The following is a 25,410-nucleotide window of genomic DNA, read 5'->3' on the forward strand; positions in this document are numbered from 1 at the left end:
TTTCTGTGTCTGTGTGTGACTGTATCTGTGTGCCTATGTATATGCATGTATCTCTATGTGTTTGTACATGTGTCTGTGTACGTGTTTGTTTGTGTCTCTGTATGTATATGTAGGTACCTGTATGTGTGTCTGTGTGTATGTCTGTGTATCTATGTGCCAGAGGTCTCCTTTAGAGTCTTCCTTCATCTATCTTATTTCTTGGGACAGTCTCCAAACATGGAGCTCACTGGCTCAGGATGGAACCAATCAATTCCAGTGAGTCCCTTGTCTGTACTTCCCCAATGCTGGGATTGCTCAAGTGTTGCTAGGCCGAGCTTTTCACATGGGTACAGAAGATCTGCACTCAGATCCCTGTGCCTGTGTGACAGGCACCTACGGACCTACCACCTCTCCAGCCCTCCTTTCTTTGTTTTCTAACAAATATATGCAGATATAAGCTGACGCTAGGATCAAAGTTTTGTGCATCTTACTACTTCAACAATACCTTACAGAAACCTACTCTACCCCTGTACAAAACACACATGAGCGTCAATTATTATTAATGTGTTCTTTATTGTCTAATCAGCTATTTCAAAGTAATGCGGACAGCTCAGAGTAAAGAAAAGATTGCTAATCCTCCCCTGGCCCAAATCTCACTCTCCTGAGCAGTGAGGCCAACTGGCTGCTGCTCTTTAGTATCCACTAAGCCACCTGCTCAGTGTTGGTTATATAAGTGCAATAAATAAATACATAAATAAATGAATACATAAATAAATAAAAGTGCAGCCCATTAAGAGACTTTACAGAGGCATCCACACATATTTTTGCATCCATCTCTATTTTTTAAACTCAGTAGAAGTAACCCAAACACGGCTCAAAGTATTACCAGCTCCAATTCAGAAATAGAAAATCTTTCCAAAAATTAAGATTAAAAAAGTAAGCAAAACCAAGTGATACAAGTGGAAACATAGAGCTCTCTCTCCTCATATTGAATTCATTCTTGATAATGAAATCCTTTGTGTAATTATCACTCATGTAGCGAGTAGTTAAGAATCTGGTTTGGGCAATAAACTTGTGGAATTAAAGATGTTTGAACTGTCTCTTTTCTGCCTTGGAAACTTAACCTTTCCTGTGTATTTTAAAATTATTGAAATTCTTGACGTTCTATGATATATATTTTCCAATTTAGCTTATTTTCTTTCTAGCTCTAAATGTTTAAATGTAGGTTTCCAGAGACATTGGGACCTCTTCCATTCTCAGCCTGTGCACCTCAGGGTCTGCCCTGCACTCTTTCCTTTTATGCTTCCTGTGTTCCTGTTCCACTCCAGAACAGGCATCCTCTGCCCGCTGGAGGAGGCAGGAGCGCCACAAATGGATATTTTAGAAAAACAGTAGCAAAATGTAAAAAGCCTTTGTTACCTATTGTGTGACTACAATTGTTAGTCGTCTTGATTTTATAGCCTACTACTTGTTTGGTTAAACAGACACAGAGTCAAGTTGCCTCCTACAGGTTTATGTTTAGACCCATAGACCAGTAGTACTCTTAGCCTGGCCAGAGAAGCCTCTTTTGGCAGCAGGGACGCTTAACAAGCAGACTCCAATAAGTGACTGTTGAGTAGCCAGCCCCAAATGGGACTCAGAGAACACTCCAGAACAGCAAGCAGAGAGGCGGTAAGGGCTGGAGGGTGGGGGAGAGGCTGTGCGAAGTGGTCTCCTTGGTGTACAGAGGACCCCGCAATTGAGTGTTCAGCAGCTGTGGTAACTGCATAAGACCTGCGCACAAAGGCAGAAAAACAGGAGGGGCGTTAGCTGAGAAAGGGGGATCAGCAGAAATGGGGGCTGGATAAGACAAGTTAATAGAAGTGAACAGCAGCAACACAATGTATACACATTTCAAAAAATTAAAATACAAAATTCCCTCCGAGACCCAACGTCCAACTAACAAAAACCACAATACCAGCCTTGTTTGTCAGGGCTGTCCAAGAGACACCCAAACATACAGCCTATTGCTGTTGCTCACAGTTACCCCGCAGCAGTAGAAGGTAAATCCTCATTGCTGAAGAAACCATGTCCTTCAGAAGCAGGGCCCAGAGATCCCTGAGCTCAAACTTAATCTAATTTCTCCCTCCTTGAGAACTAGTTTTCATGGGACTGAAGATGCCAAGAAAGCTCCCAAAGAAGGGACACCATCATAGGCCTACCCAGCTATGATACCTATGAATTACATTATAACCAGCATGGTATGATAACCTGAACGGTAAAGTAGTGGCACACATACCTTGACTGTAACCAACAGCTCCAGTTGGACTTAAAACCCACTCAACAAGAGGGGCACCGCGCCTGGTACTGTAACCCTACCTTACTACTCTGTAAAATCATGGTTATTAGAGAATGGACAACCACTAATTCACTAAACTAGCATGATCCTTAACAACAATCTCTAAACATTTGTCCGGATAACCACAGGTAAGTGTGATCTTCACCCCTTATCAAGGAACCTTCTCTTTGCAATTGACAGAGACTACTACAGAAAACCACAGCCAATCAATATGCAGAGTTGTGGAACCGATCCTAATGGATACAACTACAAAACACTCCCTTATGTAAAGCTCAAGGGATTGTGAGAGAGAATGCATAAAGACTAAGAACCAAAGAATCGGGGAGCTTGCTGTGAGAGTGTGTCTCCTAGTGATGTCAGAAGCTTCACCCATGAAGTCCCACTAACATAACTGCCCAAACATGATCTGAACCAGGATGACACCAACAAAAACAGGGGAAGGCCCATACAGCCTCAACCCTACACAAAGACTTACAGGAAACCAAGGAGAGCTGGGATTAGGAGAGGAGGTCCTCCCACGGGAAGGTCATATCAATGGTTGCCCAGGGCCAAACTGTCATCTCTAAAAACACGCATACAGATAACACACTGTCTGGACCAAACAGGATGTAGTTAATATATGTGTACACACAAATACATCTATACATTCTGTAACCGTGAAGAAAGAGGTTGTGAGTCTAAAGGACCATGGGGAGGGGCACGTGGGAGGGGCTGGGAGGAAGGTGGGGATGGGGGAAATGTTATTAAATTACAATTTCAAAAATAAACAGCCAAAAAGGATTTAGCTGTATAGCTAGCTGTACAGAATTTGTCTGGCAGGTGAATGAATTTTGAGGGATTTTGTCATAGCTACTCATACTAAATGACTGTTACAAACTCTAATCCCAGCACTCGGGAGGCAGAGGCAGGCGGATTTCTGAGTTCGAGGCCAGCCTGGTCTACAAAGTGTGTTCCAGGACAGCCAGGGCTATACAGAGAAACCCTGTCTTGAAAAAAACAAAACAAAACAAACAAACAAAAACCACGGCAAGCCAGTGTATCCACGTGTGGTTGGGGAAAAAATCAGCTAAGTCCAAAGTGAATGGAAGTACAAGCCCAGTTTCTCAAAAGTGAGACCTTGGAGAGACGAATGTCGAGCCTGTGTTCCACACACAGCTAGAAGTGGCCACACGTCCCAGAGAAGTGGCATTTCCTAACCAGTATCCTCTGCAGCCAAAACTTCACTTCGGACAGCAATGATTACACCACAGAGCTTTGTATCAACACTTAGAAAAGCATTGGGGAAAAAAAGAGACTTATTTTAAGAAAATAAATGGGTTAAGATTTAGGTCAAAAAATCCCAAAATGATTTGTTTGTCCTTAATTTGCTCCATGAAGAGGGCTGCTTTGAGAGTCTCAGCAACCTCCTGGGGGCCTCGCTGGCTCTCAAGAATACAGGCTGGCTGAACAGTAGAGTCAGAGAAAGTGGGGGGGGGGGGGTCAGGTGTGCAGGCAGTTTTACAGTCTTATAAATCAACCTTGGAATGCAAGGTGACAAAACAAGACTGTCAAAGCTGCCTGACTCGTGAAGAAAGCGACTGCACAGTAATTAGGCACAGGTGTCTTTGAAATGAAAAATGACAAAGGTGAAAAGGACAAGACACTGAAGAAGCACAGACAACACACACACACACACACACACACAGGTACATGCTCTCACACATACACATGGGCAACATGAACATCACAGCCCAGATTTGGAGGTCTCAGGACAACTTTGGGAGTCCATTCTCTCCTTCCACCTTGTCAAGGCAGGATCTCTCTTGCCTATGATGCACACTGATGTATAGTGTAGGCTAGCTGGCCCAGTAGCTTCCAGGAGAGGCTCTTGACTCCATCCCCCATTTCTCTGTAGAAATGCTAAGGTCGTCAATATGCACCAACATATCCTGATTTTTTAATGTGGGTTCTGAGAATTGAACACAGGTAGCCAGACTTACATAGCATCCAGCCCCTGAAGGTACTCTGTGTTAAGTGTTCATTCATTCATCCTCTGACTTAGAAGTGTTTTCTGAACACTCTTAGGCCAGATGTTGTTCTAACAGTAGTAGTACGAAGAGTGAGGAATGAACAAGTCTCCTCAACATAAAATGAAGTCTCTTAACATAAGAAAAGAAGAATCGGGTCTTTATAGATGAGCTGCTAAATAGGGTTTCTGGGTTTCTGAACATAGAGGTGTTTATATTATTCTTCCTTCCCATATTATGTCAATCAGAAAAGACCAGAAGGTAAAAAATCTGTCCTCAGGGAGAGAAAAACCTTCCTTATTTAGTCTGTGAGCACGCAACAAGAAGAGACTGGACCAGGGTGTGAAGGGACCGGAGCAGATCTTTTGACAAGAGCTGTCAGTTTCTGAAGAGCAAGAGGAAAAGAGGTTCAGGAGTCAGCCTGGGGTAAACAGGGCCTCTGCCTAGGGAGCCGCAGTCTATCGCATCCTCAAAGTCTGTGGTTCTAAGGAAGAAACTGGGTAGTGAGTATGGCAGGCTTTGACTCACACTTCTGTTACGTGTGTTCAGGGTTCTAAGTCACCATTCTGAAACCACAAGAGCTCTCGTATTTGCCTTATCAAAGTAAGGAAGCACTTTGGGCCCAAAGTAGAGCCATGAGCACATTTTACATCCCAGCTCCAGCGAATTTTTAGAAACACCAAGGCAAATTCTCCAAGTGACCCAGAGTCAAGATTGGAACATGCACCTGGTTGCTTCAATCTGGCAGAACGAGGTTTCAGGACCAAGAGCACACCTGAGAAATTACAACCGCGAGTGCTGTCCAAACACAAATGGCAGACCATGTTCTACATGACCTTCCAGTTAGGGACTCAAGGAACCTTTCTAAATCTACCAGAGGGGTTCTACTGCCTCACAGATGTGGAAACCCAGACTCTACAGTCTGCCCAAGCTTAAGTTTATACAATTAGAACGAAAGCAGGACTAGAATTCAGATTTGGACAGAGCGACGCCAGATGTTGCATTATCAAACCTTGCTCTTGTTCATTGCCACCTATCAGAAAACAGCAGATACAATTAACTCTAAACTGGAGGGGCAGCATCACAGCAGCTAGCCCAAATGTACCAACATCCTTCCTTCTCCTCACATCCAATGTGTTAAAACCTTTGCACAGTTATCCTAATGATGTGATGGGTTATGTATCAGCCAGCATGGAGAACCATAAAAGCTTCCATATTGTTTTCTTTCTTTCTTTCTTTCTTTCTTTCTTTCTTTCTTTCTTTCTTTCTTTCTATCTATCTATCTATCTATCTATCTCTCTATCTCTTTCTCTGCTTGAAAAATAATGAGCTCTTCTGGAGTAGTCAAGCTCATGGAGAAAAGGAGTAGAATGGTGCTTAGCTTGTCAGGGAGAGGGAAACAGAGAAGGATGTTGAATGGTACAGGGTGGATCCCGAGGCTGGACGAGGGTGATGTTTGCACCACATTGCACATGGGACTTAACACCCTGAACTATTTACTCATAGCCAAGCTGGGGAATATTAAGTGTATTTTACCATAATTATAAAATGTATTTTGAGAAGGTAACTGGCTGGGAAAGACATTTAGTCCCCCTATTGTTTTACTCAACAAACTATCAAATGAGTAAATGCACAGTCAGGACTCTTTCTGATGCATCTTACTGGCCCTGGTGAGTCTTATCTTCCTCTCTAGTAAAGACAAGAGCTTCACTTAATATTTGTGATCTTTAATGGATTTTAAGGATGGAACTGTGGAACCTACTTAAAATAGATTGGTAGAATTCATTAAGGTCTCATGTATCAGAAAGTGATAATAAAGTTTAAAAAAAATCTCAGATTAAAGTTATTTCATCCATCATCTAATAAGTGAATTTGACATTACACAGTCTCTGCATCATTTAAAAATTAAAGTTGAAGAGACTCACAGTCAGCATCTTTAGTACAGAGGCATTATATAAAGCATGGCCTCGTGCTTCGAATAGTTTCTCTACATCTATATAAGCCAACACTATTGATGGCCATTCCCTTAAGGTGCAGTGAAACGCAGGTTCAATATTAATAGATTGCATTTGCAGTGCAGCGCTATCATCTTGGAGAGTGTTTTTCCATTGATTTTTCTCTTCCTGTATCCGCATCTCACTTAACAGCAGCAGCATCCGCCCACAAGGCTGAGCCAGAAACTTAAATAATTTTTCTCTTCTTCATCTCCAAGTTCCTAGCTGCTGTATTTCATAACAGTCTCAGCCCCTCTTACTTAGCCTCACTCTCTCATTTGGATGACCTGAGAAGGTTCTTAACTAACCCTCAGATGGCCCATGCTCCACCCAACCTCCACACTTCAGGGTGCTTTCCTAAGAGGGTCTCAAGAGGGCTCCTGAGCAGAGAAGAACATCTCAGATGACTCTTTACTGTAATGAGGGTTTTCAGGACAGGTTGTCCACTAGCCCAACCCCATCCTCTTCTCTGGGATACACACGGAATTCCTTGTTAACATCTAGTCATGTCAGGCTTATAGTTCTGGGTCATGTATACTCATAGCTGCTTCTCCATGTAAACTCCCACCATTGGGGGCTGGGGACATGGTTCTGATGGTGGAATGCTTGCCACACAAGCATGGAGCCCAGAACACATAAAACTAGTGGCTGATGGCACACTATAATCCCAGCACTGGGGAGATAGAGGCAGGAAGATCAGAAGTTCATGGTCATCTTCAGAGTGTGAAGCCATGGTGGACTACAGGAAATCCTCTCTCAAAAATAAAATAAGTCCTCACTACTACTGTAATTTTACAGTGCGGGAGAGGGAGATGATTCAAGGCCCAGGGAAGGGGAAGCTATCTCTGCCACAGACAGTTTCACAAAGAACATGGTAGACGAAAAAAGGGAAATCTCTCAAAAATCGCAGCATCACACATGCCTGCAGTACAGTAGAGGGACTACTGGTGGCCTGAACACACAATTGGCCGAGGTTCCATATTTTAACAGATAAATTTGGAATGATTATTTTTTAAAAAATGGAATTTTTCTATAATAACATCCCCGAGGTCTGTAAGCAGCCACCTAAGAGTGGGGCATTCTGGGATATGACTAAAGTTAGGGGACTCGAAGTCAGTAATACTGCAAAGTAAAGATGAGGTCAGAAAAGAATACTGTTCGCACTGATGGCTCTTCCTCACTGACTCCTTGCTATGAACTCACTCGTGCTGGATTCTGGATGAAGAACAGCTTTTCCTCATGTCTCACTCATAGTAAGCGCCCCTCGTTAGCCCCAGGACTCTTTTCTAAGCATTCTCCTCATCCCGGAATTCCGGTCTCTGTGGTCATACCCACAGATCAGAGTGGCCATATGGACAGGAGGATGCACATGCACTCCTGTGTGCTCCACACACCCACTCACCGGTCACTTGTTCCTAAGCATGCATCCCAAAGCACCCAGATGCTCTCTGTCCAGGCTTTCTTAGTAGTCTGTCACTAAGTCAGCTTAATGGACAAAGAAGAGATGGACATTTCAAGGGCCTCGGAGATGTAACCTGGGCCCATGAAGCAGGGAGATAATTAAAGTCTCATATTTAAAAACTGCACATGATTTCACTCTGTAATTCATCTACTTGTCCTAAAAATAGAGTTTCCGAACAGCTTACTGCAGGAGAAAATTGCCCTTTTTCTGGTCTGGTTCTGAGTGCTCTTGGCCCTTAGCCAGGTGTCGGCAAACCTGTTTGAGGCGCGCACAGTGCGCCCAGCTCTGAGAGCCATATGCACTCCCAGAGCAGCAGCCACTGTGAGGAGACTGACTTTTGTTTATGACACAGGAATAGTATGGAGGCCTAAAGACAAAGGGAACAAAGAGAGCCCTGAGCTCCCTCATCACTGTTCTAGAAACATCGCCAGCTTGAGAGACAAACAGAAGGAAAGCCAACAAGCACGCAAACCGGAAAAGACACTAAGTCAGGAGAAGCATGGTTCCTGGAGGAGTGGCTCTCCCTCAAGTCACCTGCAGGCCTCGTCCTGCTAATGCTCATCTTGAAAACTCAGCTCAGTGGCCACTTGCCCTGAGAGCTCTTCTCACTGCCCCTTCTGCTGTATGCATGGTGGAGCAGCCTGAGTAAATATCAGACTTCCTCATGTTAATAATTTGCCCGTCTTTAGTATCTCCTATCAGCCTAGTTTATGAACTATTTTGTCTGTAAATTAATTTGAAATGTATAATTATTGATTACATGTCCATTTTATTAATCAAACCTGTCTTGTGGCAGCATGCCCATGAATATAACAAATTGAAAAATGCTTCCAAGTGTTGAGATTGCTTGTTAATTTTGACTGTTGCTATTTCGGTCTCAGGGGTCATAGGGGTTATATAGTCAGCTTAAGGTGTTGTAAAAAACTCGTGTAGGAAAAATCCAAACTCTCAAACACTGAATATCAACAAGACATACCCCCAAGTGGAAAATCCCATACCACAAAGCTTTGTTTCACACACAAAAATATTCAGATTACTGCACAAAATCATCTCCAGGTTTTGTGCCTAAGAAGTTTGTGAAATGTGAGTTTTGTGTTTATACTGGGGTGCCATCCCCCAAATATCCATGTGTATGCAAATTTTCCAAGTCTTAAAGAAAAATCCCAAATCTAGAACACTTCTGTTCCCTAGTGGTTTGGATAAGAGACACTTGACCTGTACTGAAAAGAATGTCAGAGTCAGTGACAGAGTGAGTAGAAATTCCAAATGTTAGCACTCAGGAGGCAGAGGCAGGTGGATCTCTGTGAGTTCCAGGCCAGCCTGGTCTACATAGTGAGTTCCAGGATTGCCAGGGCTGTATAGCGAGACCTTGTCTCGAAAAAGGACAAACAAAAACTAACTAAATAGTAAAAATAAAACCACAAAGTCCAACAGGGAAATGTAAAGAATATTTGAATTGGGTGTGGTAGTTTGTGCCTATAATTTCAGCACACCATTTGGGAGTTAGAAGCTGGACTATCAGGAGTTCAAAATCACCCTCAGCCACATAATGACTTCAAGGCTAGCCTGGGAAACATGAAACTGAAGTCTCAGGACAAAACCAGATTGAGATTAAGAAGTTCAAAGTAGGCAAGTGATGATAGTGCACACCTTTAATCCCAGCACTTGGGAGGCAGAGGCAGGTGTTAGTTTGAGGCTAGCCCGTTCTACGGAGCAAGTTTCCACTTCAAAAGTAAGCTTTTAAAAAAAAGGTTTCTCATGGGCAACCCTATAGCTGCTGCTTGACCTATGGAGTGATGGGGTAAGCTTTATCTTAGTCCTTTTTACTTAAGCATTAATTTGTCCAAAATTTTTAGAATTTATATAAAATATTTGTCTTAGTCAGGGTTTCTATTCCTGCACAAAACATCATGACCAAGAAGCAAATTGGGAAGGAAGGGATATATTCAGTTTCCACTTCCACATTGCTGTTCATCACCAAAGGAAGTCAGGACTGGAACTCAAGCAGGTCAGGAAGCAGGAGCTGATGCAGAAGCCATGAAAGGATGTTCCTTACTGGCTTGCTTAGCTTGCTCTCTTATAGAACCTAAGACTATCAGCCCAGAGATGGCACCACCCACAAGGGGCCCTCCCCCTTGATCACCAAATGAGAAAGCGCCCCACAGCTGGATCTCTTGGAGGCACTCCCCCAACTGAAGCTCCTTTCTCTGTGATAACTCCAGCTTGTGTCAAGTTGACACAAAACTAGCCAGTAGAGTAACCTAATTTGTATTGGCCCCCACCCCAGTGCAGCACCCCCTTCCAAGGGCAGAGCTGCCAGGTAAGTGGCAGGAACTGTGGAGGAAGGGCTGTTAAAGGCAACTTTGTCAAGGGAATCTCATCTCAAAATGCAGCTACCATGGGCATCCATTCACTGTTTAAAAAGCATTAACAAAACTCCATCATCAAATGGCTCTCATCACATCTGTCAAAACTATGCTGCTGTTCGAGTTGACAGCCTGACGTTTTGGTCAAGACACAGAGTGGAAGCTTTATGCTGATTATTGTTACAGATACAAACGGGAGTATGGATTGATACTGTACTTGATTTAAGATTAGTCGCATGAACTTTTTATGAAATTCAGCTTCCAAGTCCCTTGATCAGTCATGGACTCTACAGACACTGAAAGCTTTTTGAAGATGTGCTATGATCCAAATATGAGGTTAGAAGCGTTTTGTGAAGCCAATGAAAAAGACAAAAGAAGGCAGCATCGGATTGCGGAGCTCTGACACACAGGAAGCATGCGCACACACTGGACCTCGGCTAAAGAACATTGGGATTTCTGGAGACAGAACCTCTGCTTGTAGAGACCGGGAGCTGAGTGGAGGAGAAAGAATTAGTTCCTTTGATGCAACATGAACAAGCATATGGACGCAAATCATCATCAAAGAAAGGATGGGTAAGACCCCCAACCCATACCTGACCGTAAGAACATCGTGGTTTAAATTAACATTCCTGAAAATGCATGTTCATCACTGGCTAAAACTTGAACACCATGAAGTCTGGTTTCAGTGACACCCCAACTGGCTCAGTGAGACCTCACTACAAGAGTCCACTTTTGTGTGTCCTCTATGATCCTGGCTGGAAGCAAGGGGAATTGTGCGAGTCCCCTGTAACTCTCATATGAACCAGATGATGGCCCAAGCCTCTGCTAAATCTCCACTGACCCTTGACCCCCGAGGCTAATGACTGGAGTTTACCCAGCATCCCTCACCGCTGCCGGGTACCAGGTACCAAACAAATGCCCACTTCCTTCTGTTTCTTCTTTTTCCTCTCTCTTCCCGGCCACTCTTTGTTTCCCAAAGTAAAGAGTACATTTTCCTTTTTATATTTAAACATGATCAAAAGAAAAGCCAATTAAGCCAATGCCCTTATTTCCCAAACAGTGCATTGCAATCCAGGGCCGGCTGTGCAAAAGGGGGAGGTGTATAAATAGTTCCACATATCTGAGGGAAAACCCTGAGCTAAATTCTTCTTCATTTAGATAAAGTTAATGTGAATTCTTTGGAAAATCCCCAGGGCGAGGAAAGAACATTGCAGCCCACAGACCTGACTCAGCTCCCTGCTCGGTTTCACTGAGCCTGGGGCTGAGGAAGCTCAGGGCAGCTGTCTGAGGAACCCCCGACATCTTCCCACCTGCCCTTGAGGCTGCTGGGGTCACCCCCACTTAAAGGAAAAGTCTTGGACAGCTTAAGGACCTAAGTGTGAAGTCTGATTTCTGAGGAAACTGAGGGGAAGGACTCCCTGTCACTCTGGATATTGGAACATAGGGAAGCATTTTGCCTACCTCTCTGTTCTCTCTATAACCCCGCCCCTTTTAAATAGCGTGCTTCATCAACAATCTCCTTCCCTCTGTGCACACCTCTCCCCTGGAATGCTTTCTATTGTTTGCTCTTTCCCTCCACCTCCTCGCCCTTTCTAGCTATGGCCATTCCAGGATGAAACCGGTGCACCTTGCCCTTGCTTCCGATGCCCCATCAGTGCGCCAGCTTCCCATTGGCTCCCTCTGAGACTCCGCCTATGGCTTCATTCCCTGCTTGCAAGATGAAGCTGAACCCTATGGCCTGGCTTTGCTGTCCTCTGATACAGTTGTGTTTGTTCGTGGGTTGTATTTCAAAGGCTAATGTGGTACGATGAGAAGCGCCTGGGACTTTGGAGCCTCAGACATGGTTTTAGCCTTGCTCAGTCTACAGGGCCTAAGAAGCTGAGTTTAGATACCCTGTCTGGAAGATTGGTGGAGATTTTTCATTTCTAATAAATTTTGATGAAAATTTCTTTCAGAAATTGTGGTGGTTTAAATAAAAATGGTCCCCGTAGGCTCATAGGCAGTGGCACTATCAGAAGGTGTGGCCTTGTTAGAGGAAGTATGTCACTGGGTGTATGTAGGCTTCGAGATTTCAAATGTTCAAGCCAGGGCTAGTCTCTCTCTCTCTCTCTCTCTCTCTCTCTCTCTCTCTCTCTCTCTCTCTCTCCATGCTGCCTTCCAACCCGGCTGTAGAAATCTCATCTACCTCTCCTGCACCGTGTCTGCCTGCATGCTACCAGGCTTCCCACCATGAGGATAATGGGCTAAATTTCTGAACTGTAAGCCAACCCTAACTAAATGTCTTCCTTCGTAAAAGTTGCTGTGATCATAGTGTCTCTTCACAGCAATGGCAACCCTAACTAAGACAGGACTTAATGTTCCTGGACATTAGCATTGTGATTTAATAAGAGCTGTGCACAGAGTAGATCACTGTCCCTAAAAAAAGAAATAACATAAATGGCTCTGTGGCCCTACTCCTAATGTCTAACACCTTTAAGAGGGGATTTTATTCTGGGGCTTATTTATTTTTAAAACCTCCCTTCTTAAAATACATTTTAATTTCTTCATATTATTTACAGACATAAATAGATCAACTCTTATTTTTTGAGACTCTGGATGTACGAACGTTACCAACAAGAAATGTTTAGCTTTAAAAGACTGTAAAATTTACAGGAAATACATCTTCATTCATTTTCATGTTGTTTTAGTAAGATACTTGATGCTGGGTAAGATATAAAGAAGGAAGATTCATTTGGCCCACAAGTCTGGCGAATGGCAAGCCCAAGCAGCACGATGTTCCTCAGGTGAGCACTCATCCCCTAGATAAATGGTGCTCCTCAGGTGAGCACTCCCTAGATGATGGTGCTCCTTGGGTGAACACTCATTCCCTAGATAAATGGTGCTCCTTGGGTGAGCACTCCCTAGATGTTGGTGCTCCTCAGGCGAGCACTCATTTCCTAGATAAATGGTGCTTCCTGGGTGAGCACTCCCTAGATGCATCAGAGCACAGCAGAGAAAGCTAGATGGAAGCTGGGATGGGCATGAACAAAATAGATCCAAAACATAATACATTGATGCAGATTGGTTCTTTCTCCCACTCTCATAGAATAAAATAAAAACAGTTCTTTAGCACCATGACTTCAACTTAAAAAATAAATAAATAAACCCGTGTAAGTTCAATCCTGATAATTCAAGCAAGCTGGGCTTCACTTTACTCTTCAATTACATAGAATAAAAAGCTTTGGGAAACAAATTAATGGTGTGATGAGCAATGGCAACTCCAGACTTTCTGTAAGTACGGCACAACTCACAGGGTGAGAACCACTGGTTTAAAGGGCAAAAGACTCAGCTTTTCACTTGGAATTGGGCCTCCATTTATTTCAAGGTGCTCCTCAGGCAGCTTGCTGGGTGCTTCTTTCCTGAGAGGAAGGTCTGGCTTTGAGTGGATGTTTTTTGAGTGGATGTTGAGTGGCTTTGGTGTCTTCCTGTTGCTAGTTTTCCCAGGATCTAGTCTAAGATATATTAAGAAAAAGAAAACCTAGAGAGTGTGTTGTTATGTCCAATTTCACATCACAAGGTTCCTAGAAAGTCTGACTTCTCTCCACATTTCTGTCTTTTTATATGTATTGTGTATATATAACACCCAGGGTTTCTTGGCTTGCTTTAATGCAGGAAAGAAAAGGGAAGTCTGTGCTCTCCATCTTCCAGAGCATTAGATTAGTTATCTTCGCTAGGCTCTCACCTGGTGAGACATAAGACTAGGTTGCAGAGTCCACAGGATGGGAAGTGCAGGATTCGTTGCACATCACTATTGCACAGGCTGCCTTTTCCAGCCCAACCCCTGCACATCCCTGAGGCTGCCTCTGTTTGCTCCTCTTCTGTCTGTCTTTTGGTTGTGACACTCCACCCTTTAAGGGACTCAGTGTTTTTGAACCTGTGCAGTCAAGCGATTCTTGACAGACATGGAGTTTGTACTGTTCAAGTGCCTGTACCCTGCCCTCGGCTTTTCCTTTTGCATGTGTTGGTCATCCCTCCCAGCTAGAGAGTGATACACTCTGGAGGAGATGGGCATAAAAGTATACCTCGTGCCCCTCTGTTCCCTTAGTTTCTAGCACAATACCAGGAATAATGGAGTGGCTCTGTACATTGGTATGCTGGTTTGAATGAGAATGGTCCTTGTAGGTTCATATGCTTGAATGCCCCCCCACCCCACCCCCTGCACTACTTAGTGGCAATGTTTAGGAAGGATTAGAAAGTGTGGCACTGTTGGAGGAAGTGTGGCCCTGATAGAGGAAGTATGTCTCTGGGGTGGGATTTGAGATTTCAAAAGTCCATGCCAGGCTCAGGGTCACTCCTTTGCCTGCTGCCTGCAGATCAAGATGTTAAGTTCTTAGCTACTGCTTCAGCACCATGCCTGCCTGCCTCCTGCCATGATCCCTCTGAAACTGCAACCAAATCCCCTGTTAAATGCTTCCTTTTGTGGGTTGCCTTCGTCACATGTCATCACAGCCATAGGACAGTAACTACGGTAATTGGTGCTTCTTATAGCTTTAACTTGCATCTGATGATCTTGCTCCCCCGATTGGAGGTCTATGGATGGCTACATGTGAGCAAGATGTCTGCAGACTTCTTGCAGAAGTACTAACTTTTCAGAGCTAAAAAAAAATCCATGTCACTGATTGCCTTGGCTGATTTGACCTTGGCTTTTGTCTCCTATTTCTGACAACTAGATCTGCAATAGCTCAAATACAGTTTCTTACTGTCCAAGAGTCTGTCTTAAATGAGTGAGCAAAACAGAGTTCAAATACTTTGAAATATATATCACATATATATTTCAAATATCATATATATGAATATCATATATATATGTGTGTATATATATATATGATATTCAAAAATTGCCTGCAATAAAGATAAAATCTTTGGTTTATAACAGATTTTATAATAATCTCATTCAATAGATAAATTAGAAAATTCATGTTGGAAAGTTTGAAAGAGCTGTTCGAGATGAAAATATACACTAGAAGGCAATGAGCAAACATGGCCTTATGTGAGTAAATAATATGCCACAAATGCACGGATAGTGAGACGGGGGAATAAAGAACAAACCAGATGGGACCTTTAACATCGCAGAAGTAGTTAATGGATTTCCAAAATATTTTACAAGTTTTATGTTGAGTATTTATGGAGCTAGATCTGGTACTAAAAGGGAAAAGGAAGAGAGTTGGAAAATAGAAATTAAAAATGTTTGCAGATCATATGTTTAATATGTAGGTTAGGCTACTGCCCCGAGACTGGACACAATGATAAAATTCTTAAGTGTTACATTGGGGAATTTTCTTATCAATGGAGAAGTAGAGAGGTTTTTTTTTTTTTTAAAGCTACAGTTTTGTGGAGAATGCATGATAGGTCTTTATTCCTAGGTTAACTATGGTTTTAATGATGGATACTATCCATGGTTTTATTAGGTGGCTTCTGAGTTTGCTTTTGAGAAACATGTAGAAACACAGTAAGCACAGTGTCCAGTGATAAGGACAAGAAGCATCGCTCTCCCAGGAAGGCATGGAGATCAGGCATCGCAAATACCCTCCTTTTTGAAGTTCTCCATCAAATCAACAACCTCACTTTTGCTTAAACATGCGTAACTGAGAGACAACTCTGTCCAGCCTTGTTTAATTACTAGAACACTATTCTTCACTCAGAAGAAACCCACTTCTCCGAATTATTCATCTCAGTTCTCCCCTGGGAAGTCAGCCTGGTTTTGTCTCCTTCTCTCACTTCATCAAATTGACTTTAGGGATCAGATCTCATGCAATTCTTTTCTTCTTGTTAACAAATACCTTCCTCAGGCAGTTTCTCACATGGTCCATCTGTCAAAAGCATCGTTACTTCACAGTTGTCCCTGCCATGCCTCGCTCATCTATGTCTCAGAACATGCCACTCACTCTTGCTATCATTTTTAACTCTGGCCTGCCGACAACAGACAGGGGCCTATTTCCTCCTACTGTGTTGACCAGGAACTCTCTATGAATACTTTTTGGGATTATAGAAAAGGTTTTCGTAAGGTCACCATACCACCGGTTCATATCTATTTAATTACAACCCTCAGTGTTCTCAGATCCAGTCAAGAACTATTTAAGATTCATTTCCTACCTTCTGCACACATTAAACATATTTTTATGAACCTATACTTGGGGTTTTATATTTATGGCTTCACGGACCACTCTTTTATATATATATATATATATATATATATATATATATATATATATATATATATATATATATACATATATATATATATAATGAATATATGCCAGTAACAAAAAGTAAGACATAGAGCTTAGCTTTATCTTTTGTGTGTGTGTGTGAGTGCCATGAATATGCCCCAAATGGCTTTGTTTTCTCTTATTTATTTATTTATTTATTTATTTATTTATTTATTTATTTTATCCCAATCTCTGTCCCTCTCCCAAGACAGTTTCTTTTTTTTTTAAAATTAGGCATTTTCTTCATTTACATTTCCAATGCTATCCCAAAAGTCCCCCATACCCTCCCCCCTACTCCTCTACCCACCCACTCCCACTTCTTCGCCCTAGCGTTCCCCTGTACAGAGGCATATAAAGTTTGCACAACCAATGGGCCTCTCTTTCCACTGATGGCCAACTAGGCCATCTTCTGATACACATGCAGCTAGAGACACGAGCTCTTGGGGGTGCTGGTTAGTTCATATTGTTGTTCCACCTATAGGGTTGCAGACCCCTTTAGCTCCTTGGATACTTTCTCTAGCTCCTCCATTGGGGGCCCTGTGATCCATCCAATAGCTGACTGAGCATCCACTTCTGTGTTTGTTAGGCCCCAGCGTAGCCTCACAAGAGACAGCTATATCTGGGTCCTTTCAGCAAAATCTTGCTAGTGTATGCAATGGTGTCGGGTTTGGAGGCTGATTATGGGATGGATCCCCTGGTATGGCAGTCTCTAGATGGTCCATCCTTTCATCTCAGCTCCAAACTTTGTCTCTGTAACTCCTTCCATGGGTGTTTTGTTCCCAATTCTTCTTAGAATTGGGGCAAAGTGTCCACACTTTGGTCTTCGTTCTTCTTGATTTTCATGTGTTTTGCAAATTGTATCTTGTATCTTGGGTATTCTAAGTTTCTGGGCTAATATCCACTTATCAGTGAGTACATATAATGTGAGTTCTTTTGTGATTGGGTTACCTCACTCAGGATGATGCCCTCCAGGTCCATCCATTTGCCTAGGAATTTCATAAATTCATTCTTTTTAATAGCTGAATAGTACTCCATTGTGTAAATGTACCACATTTTTTGTATCCATTCCTCTGTTGAGGGGCATCTGGGTTCTTTCCAGCTTCTGGCTATTATAAATAAGGCTGCTATGAACATAGTGGAGCATGTGTCCCTCTTACCAGTTGGAACATCTTCTGCATATATGTCCAGGAGAGGTATTGCGGGATCCTCCGGTAGTACTATGTCCAATTTTCTGAGGAACCGTCAGACTGATTTCCAGAGTGGTTGTACAAGCTTGCAATCCCACCAACAATGGAGGAGTGTTCCTCTTTCTCCACATCCTCGCCAGCATCTGCTATGGACCACCACTCTTGTCTTCCCTTCAAATCCCATAGACTGGAGCTCAGGATATTATATTCTTTATTCTTACCTAAAGCTATCAGTTACCATGCCATTCATAGCCACTCTCACTGTCTGTTCTGGGTCTGTGTTATTAGCAATCATCTAAGTGCTCCCTCACCTCACCACCATCCTGGAATCTGCTCTTCCAACAAGCTATCCTCTCCTCTTTTGGATAGCCATCTACCTTCCAATCTCTATCCTAAACACCTCAACTCTCCAGTTGATGCCCCTTATTCTTTGAGCTCTCTTACTCTAGACTCCTTCCCCCAGCAGAGCCTAATCATCTTGTTTGTCACCTTTGTCTGTGCCTCATCCGTGCCACCAGATCCAATGATGATGCGTTACGGATTTACCACCTTGCACAGGACCTCAAATTTACAGCCATAGTTACTGTAAAGTAAAAACAGAAATCACCTAACCATTTACCTACTCTAAACCAAAGTTTGGCTGAATGTGGCTAGAGAAAAAAAAAAGAGAGGAGATAGAAGGGGAGAAGGAGGAGAAGACAAGGAGGCTATAGTATATGGCGACTTTATTATGGTATATATGGTGACTTTACACAGTGTATATGGTGACTTTATATCATGTATATGACTTTTCTCACACATGCTTAAGACTACATATTCCAAGGGAATCCCAAAAGCTGATCAGAATTCTTATGATCTTCCCCCATTCTTTTACTCTTGCTTTAACCTAGACCATAACACCCTCACTCCTTTCTCAATACCTCAGCAATTATGGAATTAGACACTTAACTTTCAGTTAAGATGTCTGGATAACCAAGTATGTCAGAAATCCTTGACTGTGAAAACTGGCTCCCTTATGACCATATCTCTCTACCCACAACTAGCAAGTGTGCATTGCTAATCCAGACCATGTTCCATCCCCGCTGGACACTGAAAACTTGACATCTCCACCTGGGCGCCTGTTATTTCAAAATCAACAATTCTGAAATCTAACTCCTTGTTTGACCCTTAAACTCTGCTCTCTCTAACACTTAACTAATCCGAGGGGACAGCAACCCAAATTACATTTGCTCAAGTTAAATAAGTCCAATCATTGCACAATCTGAATGATTTTTCCCTCTCACATACCATCTATAATTCATTGAGATTCTATTACCTTCAGAATATACATTATGATTGTATCTAGAATGTGACAACTTTTCATCTCCTCTAAGGTTATCTCTCTGGTTCATGCCATCATGACCTACTAACTGCTCATTCCTCCTCCAAATCTACCACCATCATTCCTGTGTTGGATTCTCGACATGACGAGCAAAGTAAGCTGCATAAAAATGATCCCCTGCTAGAGGTAAAGACCTTTGACCTTTTCACTCAGTGTTAAATAGCCAAAGTGGCGACATGGGCTGAAAGGACCCGATCTTGCCTTTCAGCCTTTGCTTGTCTACTGTTCTTCCCAGGTTCGCTTCACTGTTCTTTCTGGTGCTGTCTGAATGTTCCAGCAATACTCACAGTAGACTTGTGCCCAATGTCTGAAATGAACTCTTGGGCCTCTCCTCTCCTGCAAGTTCTTTGTTCGGTGCCACCTTATCAAAAAAATCTCTCTAGCCATCCCTCTGGCTCCCACTCCTCAGTTTGGGCTTCTTCGTGGTGCCTTATGTCCCTCTCAGGCATCCTTTCTGGTCGCAGTCTCCTCCCTCTCCTCCCCAACCCGAGGCCCCCAAAATATACTTTCAGGAAAACAGATTCTTTTTCCCCCTACCATATCCCAATGCCTACACAACAACTGGTATATATCAGGGATTCACTAAACCATAGTAGAATTGTGACTCAAATACTATCTTATTAAAAAGTAAATCAGGAACAAACTTTGTTTTTCTCTGTTAAATTATAAGACTTCTAACACACATTTTCCTACTATACAAAAATTTAAATTAAGACAAAAGAGTTTTTAAGAAGAGTTCATCTTGCTGCTTTTGGGTAAACACTAAAATATATTTTTTCTCCTAATGCTACCCTGTGGCATATCAGCCATCCTTTAAAACAATAAGATTCGTGCAATTAAAGAACATACTTTCTATACTTTTACAAGTTGAGTTCTTGGATATAATCAGTGCTGTGTATATAATGGTAATTCCAAAAAGAGGTGATAATTCAGATGGTAAGTCTGAAAAGAGAGCAATTATATTGTGTGGTCTGTATTTTAGTGAGCCTTGAATATCTGGAGATTAACACCATCCTTGTTTTGAAACTATTTATATTTTCTATAAAATGCATTATTAGCTTCAACTCTTGGCCAGAATTAAAGATTTTGCCATCCAGGATTTGAGAATGGATTGTGTTGTTTTTCTGTCTTTGAGAAAGTATCCATTTTAACGCTCAGGCCTTACTCATCTTCTCCAAAGATACTTGGAGTGGTGTTGAAACTGCCCATCCAACGCCTCGAGCTCTAGGTAGGGTGAGCTGAGGACGGCCCTCATCACAGCCATGACAAGGGATTTGACTTGTGGTGAGTTCCCACCTCCCTGTGTGCTTGAACATTCCCAGTCTTCCCATTTGTATCACACAAGGCAACCGTGAAGTGGGACGCTCTTTTCTCTCTTTTCTCTCTTTTCTCCCACACTAGCATTACGGCATCCTGACAAACAGTAGGCTCTCTAGTTCATGATCTTCTTCTCGTTCTTCTCTTCAACCTCAAATAGTATTTAAAGAAACAAACACCCAACTGTTTTTTTTCTTGTTGTCTTTTTTTTTTACCATGTTCTCTATGATGACTTCAGTGAAGAGTGTTCATGTATTGATATATTAGGCTCCTGAAAACATGCCCTCTGTCTTCCTTGCCCTCTGCGTTCTCCAGCACATTTCTCTAAGCTTCCTTGGTCACTACTGAAATTTAATTATAGAGCTGTAAGGCACTGTGCATGTTTCCAAAAGGCGGAGAGAACCAACGGCCCTGCCCAGCTATGACACTGATGAGCCTCATCTGGACCAGCATGGCATTATAACCCTAAGGGAGAGCAGTGGCACATGGATCTTAGCAGTAGCCAACATCTCTTCAGTTATACTTAAAATCCACTCAACAGGAGGGAGATCATGAGACTAGAGACCTATGTGACTATTCAGTGCTAGTGAAATTATGGTTATTGGGGGAATGAACAACCACCTATTCCCTAACAACAACCTACAAACATGTGTCCTTATACCCACAGATAAGTATAGTCTTCACCCCTCATCAAGGAAACTTCTCTTTGCAACAAACAGAGACCACTACAGAAAACCACAGCCCATCAAATTGTATACTTCTGGAGACCCCAGCCCCAATGGATACATTCCCAAAACACTCCCACACTTAAGTCTCAGGGAACATTGCAGAAGAAGTAGAAAGATTGTAAGAGCCAGAGGATCAGGGAGATTTCTGCAAGACCATGTCTCCTAGTAATATGACAATTTACACCCATAGTTCTCATCAACATGGCTGCCCAAATGTGGGTGGAACAGTGATGAACCAGTGAACATGCCTGAATGGAGAAAAGCCCACGTGGCCTCAACTGTAAGCAAAACTGTAGGCAACTGAGGAAAGCTGGAGACAGGAGAGATCTTATTCTCCAGCGAAGATCACAGCAACTGCTTGTCCAGTCCCAAATGGTCAACCCTGAAATCATGTAGCATACAAGCAAGTGGCATTATATGGAATGAGCAAGATATATATATATATATAAAGAGAGAGAGATGGACAGAGACGGAGAGAGATATTGGGATCTATATTTCAATTATATACACATATTCCATACACATATATAGAGAGAGAGAGAGAAAGAGAGAGGGATTTGAAATATATATGTGCATGTGTGCATATGCATGAAATAACAATTAGTGGAAAGGAGGCCATGACTTTGAAGGAGTAAAGAGAAATATATGAGAAGGTTTGGAGGGAGGAAAGGGAAGGAAGAACTGTCACAATTATAATCTCAAAAATAATAAACATATGTAAACCAAACCATAATAAATGAAATTGAAGATCCTGGAGTACAACTTAACAGCATTATTTCTTTGAAGAAGGGCAGAACAAGACAAAGAGAGTGAAAGCGAAATGGATTTATTTCCCATAGCTTTATATGCAGAGCAAGCTGCACTTATGTTTATGTGTCTTGTGCTGATGTCAGAGAGCTAGCTCATGCCCTCGCTCCTGTGACTCGGGATAATGGCGGTGGCCTCCCAGTCAAGCTCCCAGGAAAGATCTGAGAATGAGAAAAATGAGAACTGACACAAAGGGAGAGTTTGCCTAAACTGAACATGCATGTGAGACAACAGGGCATGTTTTCTAGGAGTCCTTGCCCTGTGACCAGCAGGGGCATGTGGTAACTGTACACCAGGGTGCACTGAGCAGTTTCTTTGTTTACGGATAAAAAATTTAATAGTCCGTGCTACCTAGGATGGACAGTAAAATGGGCAATCAATACCTTGCCTCCAAAACCCCAGTACTAGAAGTTCATATGCAACCTAGAAAAAGAACAGAAACAGGACTATTGGGGGTCGGGGGGTGGGGAGATGGAGGGGCGGGGAACAGCAAAGTGAGTTTCCAGACTGGTGACTTCAAAAACATCCAGAAAGTCCTCTTCATATCCATTTTCAATGTGTTTTTAAAGTGTAGCTATGTGTTAATGTAACCGACCCTTTGTATTCAGAGGTGTATACCATATTTAACTGTTAGATCAGCAGTTTTCAACCTGTGGGTCATGACCCCTTAGAAGGTCGAACAACCCTTTCACAGAGGCCACATATCGTGATGTAAATATCCTGCATATCAGATATTTACATCACGATTCATAACAGTAGCAAAATATCAGTTATGAAATCGCAACAAAAATAATCCTGTGGTTGGGGGTTATCACAACATGAGGAACTGTATTAAAGGGCTGCAGCACTAGGAAGGCTAAGAACCACTGGGCTAGACTGTATCCAGAGGCTGTATCTAAAGAAATACATTGCATTATGTTTCCAGACTATTTTACTCTTTCTACAGACTGCAGAAGCAAGGAGTAGTGCCACTTTTTGCTTCACTATCACTGTGACTTTCTCAAAATATGAAAGAGAGAAGATTAGAACTTATGCCTTTTGAAGGGTAGTGCCAGGAAGCATTAACATACACACACACACACACAAACACACACATACACACACACACAAACACACTCACACCTATCAAACACATACAACAGTAAATACAGTCTACTCAGTTTCCAAAAACAACAACTGGAAGAGCAGTGTAGTTTCCTAGATGGGGTATATATAATATCCTCCATGGAATTTAAATCAGGATAGATGGAAACGGAAGTATTACATTTGGCTTTTTAAAAATGTAATTATCAACTTCATAGTCCCAGGAATGTATATCAAAGAACTTTTCCTTTTCTTTTTGCAATTATTTACAAAATTATGTCAAATTGATCCAGAGAAAGGTGCAGCTGAGGCAGTCCATTCTGACCTGGTTCTCCTGGCCGGTTCCTATTCTGTCTTCCACATGGCTGCCATGCCGCCAACAAGTGAATTCCCAAAGCAGGCGATGAGTTAACCTCTTACCATTTCAATTTGTTCAGAGGTTCTTTTTTTAAAAAATTCTTTCTGTAAACAAAAGGCCATTCTTCTCTCCTTTTGTTTTTGTGTGCTCCTTTTGACTAGTTCCCAGGAATAAAATAACTGACCATGGGGGTGGGGGCGGGAGGGAGGGAGAGAGAGAGAGAGAGAGAGGGAGAGAGAGAGAGAGAGAGAGAGAGAGAGAGAGAGAGAGAGAGAGAGAGAGAGAGAGAGAACAGTTGCTCTTAGCGTCCTTTGTATAGAACTATGAGAAGCTGGCAATGCCTCCTCAGTTAGCAGCTCTGACACTCTCACTCTGTGGCTTCCACATGGTACTCTGAATGTTCCTTGGCCAAAGCTATCGTTGCACATGCCCACTAGCAATTTTAGATGTGAAAGATTATAGTGCAAGAAGAAACTGTTATTTTTTTGTTATTGTTGGGAATTTTCCATCCTACACAAGTGTCAGAAGCAGTGAGGATAGCTGAAAATCCATTCAGTGTAACAGGTCCTTATAGCTTGTTTGAATGGTACACCCCCACACACAAACATGCATACATACATACATATATACGTACATACATATTCTGGGAGTTGACTGAGAATATTTTTTGAAACTATTTCTTGGGGGACTTTAATTACCATCAGTGTATAAAAATAAATAACAGAATTTCTGGCCAGATGGCATGATCAATGGTTCATTTTCAGGAAAAAAAAAAGTTTTAAAACACCCATATCTGTCTGTATGTGAAAATGAAGCCTCCTGTTTATCCCCCTTCCTGCTTAAAGTCTTAAGTTTTGTCTCCATTGAAATTGAGGCCTAAAGTATTCTTTCAAAAGATAAACAATAATAATAATAGTAATAACAAAGTAGCCTTCTTCTGCTTGGAGGACACAGTGAGAAACGCCTGGAGGCCCGGAGGCAGAGCCACTGCAAACAGACTCTGGGATGCCTTAAGCTCAGGCTTCAAAGCCTCAAGAACATCAGGAAAACTGGTTTCTATTTATAAAGCAAAATATAAAACTGCAAAGTCAAGCAAGGTGCTCCACGGTCATCCCCCACGTTTTGTGACCAGTACACTATTTTTTTTTTCTTACACTGAAAAAAAAAAAAAAAAAAAAAAACCCTGCAAAATAGCATATAAGGAGGTTGGTTCTGCTTTTATTGGAATTTTTCAATAAATGTCTATTTACTTGGCTGCCATTTCCAACACCCATATCTTATACACCAGCCTATCTTGTCTATAAAGTACAGACTTTGGACATTTAAAATACAAGCCAGACAACCATATGAGAAATGCCTTCCTGGATAATAATCAACGAAAGCATTTCCATACAAATACGTACCCACCCAAACTTAGAACCTTGTTTGGTTTTATTAATTAATTTAATGCTTGGGAAAGGAAACCCCTAAATTGTTTGACAATACAAGATATCTTCATAATTAAGATGCTAAATGTGGAAGATGCTATTTCGTCTAGTACCAGGACATTGCATCTGTCTAACTGGTAGAGTAGATTTGTAAATGTTTTCACCATTAAAAAGAAATGATCACAGCTTGATTTAATTATTCCATAATATACACTATCAAAACATTATATTGCATAAGCTTTAGGTTATCATTTGCTGTTTGCTCTTGCAGTTGTTTTCATTTCTTTTCATTTGGACTCAAGAAGTTCTAAGAGCGACCAGGAATCTATTATTCGGTTTAAATCCTATAACCCATAACAATATATGACAAATAGGGCTGTCAATCTTTGGCTCTTTTCACATTTAGTTTTTCCCTTCCTCCCTCCCCCTCCATGCCCCAACCTCTTCTTTCCCCTCCCCCTCCTGCCCTGCCCTTCCTTCTTTCACTTGCTTCTCTTTTTATTTCTTGGTCCCCACTTTCTCTTCCCATTATTCAACACATTCTCCAAATCTCCTTTCCTGGCTTAAATCATGTTTGTTCTAGAGCAGAGTTTAGACAACCCGAGGCACTCCATATAACCCTCGAGAGGGGGTGGCTTAAGAAAGGGGTTTCCCTAAATCAGCTGCCAGGAACACATACGCCAGTCCCACCCTCGTCGCCTCCTCCAGGAACACCCACTCCCCAGGCCT

General features: G+C 42.2%; 1 protein-coding gene across 3 annotated transcripts in view; it reads right to left on the bottom strand.

The window, feature by feature from the left end:
- Rtn1 (reticulon 1) overlaps positions 1–25,410 on the bottom strand; it is a 197,306-nt gene that overhangs the window by 170,099 nt on the left and 1,797 nt on the right. The gene's annotated exons all lie outside the window — the stretch shown is intronic.

This window comes from Mus musculus, chromosome 12 (assembly GCF_000001635.26).
Source record: "Mus musculus strain C57BL/6J chromosome 12, GRCm38.p6 C57BL/6J".
In the NCBI taxonomy this organism is placed as follows: domain Eukaryota; kingdom Metazoa; phylum Chordata; class Mammalia; order Rodentia; family Muridae; genus Mus; species Mus musculus.